Source organism: Equus asinus, chromosome 7 (genome assembly GCF_041296235.1).
Source record: "Equus asinus isolate D_3611 breed Donkey chromosome 7, EquAss-T2T_v2, whole genome shotgun sequence".
Lineage (NCBI taxonomy): Eukaryota > Metazoa > Chordata > Mammalia > Perissodactyla > Equidae > Equus > Equus asinus.
This window is the reverse complement of record NC_091796.1, coordinates 18256519-18260271: the sequence shown is the minus strand read 5'-3', so window position 1 is coordinate 18260271 and position 3753 is coordinate 18256519. Positions and strand designations below refer to the sequence as shown.

General features: G+C 39.5%; 1 pseudogene; it reads right to left on the bottom strand.

Moving 5' to 3' along the window:
* Positions 1-359: 359 nt before the first annotated feature.
* Positions 360-459, bottom strand: LOC123287521 (U6 spliceosomal RNA; annotated as a pseudogene).
* Positions 460-3753: the final 3294 nt, after the last annotated feature.

The following is a 3753-nucleotide window of genomic DNA, read 5'->3' as shown; positions in this document are numbered from 1 at the left end:
TTCCATTGTATGTATATAGCATATTTTGTTTACCCACTCATCGGATGATGGACATTTGGGCTGCTTTCACCCTTTGGGCATTGTGAATAATGCTGCTGTGAACATTGGTGTACAAGGATCTGTTTGAGTCCCTGCTTTCAATTTTTTGGGGTATGCAAAAATCCCAGAAGTGGGATTGCTAGATCATATGGTAATTCTATGTTTAACTTTTTGTTCCAGTTTCACTGAGATATAATTGACGTACAGCACTGTATAAGTTTAGAGAGTACAGCATAATGACTTGACTTACATATATTTTGAAATGATTATCACAGTAAGTTTAGTTAATATCCATCATTTCATATAGATACCAAACAAAAAAAAATACAGAACGCTTCATGAATTTGCATATCATCCTTGTGCAGGGGCCATGCTAATCTTCTCCGTATGTTCGAATTTTAGTAATGTGCTACCAAAGCATATTTAACTTTTTTGTGTGTGTGAGGAAGACTGGCCCTGACCTAACATCTGCTGCCAATCCTCCCTTTTTGGTTTGAGGAAGACTGTCCCTGACCTAACATCCATGCCAGCCTTCCTCTATTTTGTATGTGGGATGCCTCCACAGCACGGCTTGATGAGCAGTGCATAGGTCTGTGCCCAGGATCTGAAAAGGTGAACCCTGGGCCACCAAAGTGGAGCACACAAACTTAACCAGTATGTCACTGTCACCAGGCCAGCCCCTGCATGTTTAACTTTATGGTGAGCCTGCCATATAGCCTCATAGGAGTCTTACGTGCAGTCAAAGATGAGGGACACTACTGTGGCCAGCATCCCTCTTACATTAATAGAGTACTGATTGGTAGTTGGTAAACATTATTGAATGACTTTCTTCATAAATTGCACTGAAGCCCAATGCTGTCATTATTGCCACAAAGTCAAAAGACTATTGGGTGGATTAATATAGTTAGTACCCTTTTGAAAAAGCCAACAAAGAGTCTCATGGCCATGAGAAATATCACCTCAACTGCAGTTCCTACCTTCAGGTGAAATGTGTCCCCAGTGATTTGTTAGTATTGATCTTTCAAGTATCAGAGTTTCTGAATGATTTGCTTTGTAGATAACAAGTTAGACCTGATTTAAGACTTTTCCTATCATAATGCCATATCTATCATGACACCTACTATTATTCCTATCATAATGCTAGTGCTCAGATATGTTTTCTTGAACAGGAAGGAAAGCTGACGATCTCTGTGTGAGGGTCTTGCGCATAAGAGTGCCTTCCATCTCAGAAAGCATTGCTAAACTCTCCACTGACAGCCTCATGGGAGTTCCCTTGCATGCAAGGAATTTTTTTCCTCTTGCTCCTCCACACGGTACTTTCTCCTCAGTATGTTCACACTTCCTTCTTGCTGCCAAGAGAGTACTCACCACTCTGTTTCCTTGCCTCAAGCAGAGATTGGATTTAGTCAACCTTGTGCTCGAAGCACTGTAAGGAAAACCTGACAAAGACTGAATTGTGGGTCTCTGACTCCTCATCTCTCTGGGTTATCTATGCCTTTCGTTGTCTTTGGGCTGTTTTGCTACTCTGAGAGGTAGAAGTTGTAGAAAATTGATAGTAAGACAAATAATTCTTAATTATAAATAAATAAATTCTGTCAGGTGGAGGTTCAATCTGTTTTCCTCCTCCACTATGGGAGAAGCCAGTTTTGCGTCTGTTATGCTAATTCAATTCAGCATCTTGCTAGGTTTACATATTCATCTCATCTTTGGATTCTCCTTTGAAGTGGTTGCAACACCTTTCCAGTTCCCTTGTTCACTAATGTATTAAATAAAATCTTTGACACATGTTCATCATCCATTCATTGAAAGTCATGATTTTAACTTTCTTAAAAAAACTATACCATTCAAAATTCTGAACACCGACAACACCAAATGCTAGCAAGGTTGTGGAGCAACAGGAATTCTCATCCATTGCTGGTAGGAATGCAAAAGGGTACAGCCACTTTGGGAGACAGTTTGGTAGTTTCTTACAAAATTAAACATAGTCCTATCATATGATCCAGCAATTACGCTTCTTGGTATCTACCCAAAGGAGTTGAAAACTGATGTTCATGCAAAAATCTGCACAGAGATGTTTATAGCAGCTTTATTGATAATTGCCAACACCTGGAAGCAACCAAGTCCAAGTGGGTGAATGGAAAAATAAACTGTGGTACATCCAGACAATGGAATATTACTCAGCGCTAAAAACAAATGAGTTATCAAGCCATGAAAAGACATGGAGGAAACTTAAATGCATATTATGAAGTGAAAGAAGCCAATCTGAAAAGCCTACATACCTTATGATTCCAACTGTATGACATTCTAGAAAAGGCAAAACTAGGGAGACAGTAAAAAGACCAGTGGTTGCAAAGGGTTGGGAGAGATAGGGGATGAATAGGCAAAACACAGAGGACTTTTAGGGCAGTGAAAATACTCCATATGAGACTATAATAGAGGATACATGTCATTACACATTTGTCTAAACCCATAGAATGTTCAACACCACAAGTGAACCCTAACGTAAAGTATGGATTTGGGGGGATTATGATGTGTCAATGTGGGTTCATCAGTTGTAACAAATGTACCACTCTGGTGGGGGATGTGGATAATGGGAGAGGTTGTGCATGTGTGGGAGCAGAGGGTACATGGGAAATCTCTGTGCCTTTACTTCACTTTTGCTGTGAACCTAAAACTGCTCTAAAAAAATAAAAACTTAAAAACAATCCTTTATCAGTATTTGGAAGAGAGTCTGGCAAAAGGTAGGCATCCAATAAATATTTGTTAACAAATGAATGAATGAATGAGTGAATTCAGACAAGTAAATGTAGTCTTTGCCATGGATGATTCGTCATGACGGAAAGGTGTGGAATATGAGTGCAACACTTAGCTACTATTTCAAAGTTGAAATCAAAATGGGAAAAGTCCCCTAATCTTTTGGGAGATGGCAGCAAGAAGGGCCTGCAAGGGATGTGGAGAGCATTGTGAAAGAGGGTGGACTGAGTGGCCTCAACACAGAGGCTGAGTCAGAGGTCATGAAGGGTGCTGGGCACAGACTAAGGGTGAGAGACAAGGAATGCCATGTAAGTCACAAGACTACTGTTTCATTTCCCTCTGTTGTAGACAGATCCCAGGACCTGCAAGTTTTCTCCTGTACTGGGCCTTTGAAAACCTGTCTAGATATGAAATAATATGTTGTTCTGGCATTTTTAGCTAGAGTACCATCTATAGCCAAATTGTCTAAAGGAAAAAACCTATGAGTCAGTTTCCAGATTTGTGAGTGTTCTGAAGATTACATCAATGAATTTCCATAGAATAAAACCACACACTTCCTGCAGATTGTCTGGATTCACAAAGATTTGTGTCACTCTCAACTAATGAGGAAGAACTCCCAAGTATGTTAGCTATAGACATGCGTGAACTTTTAAGGGGCATTTAAAAGCCAGATCTCCACTCTATTTTTCTCCTCCTTTACATAAATATAACGGTTGATATAGAAAAGGAAGCTGGATTATGGTTCATTATGTTGTTCCCAAAATTAACATTGCAATTTTCAGAGTACTATCTGCTGCATCTTCTTCTCCCAGACACTTTATATATGCACATATATCATCTCTCATTTAATTCTCACAAGTATTTGAAGCACGTACTATTATCTTCCACTTTTTTTTTTTTTTTGAGGAAGATTAGCCCTGAGCTAACATCTGCTGCCAATCCTCCTCTTTTTGCTGAGGA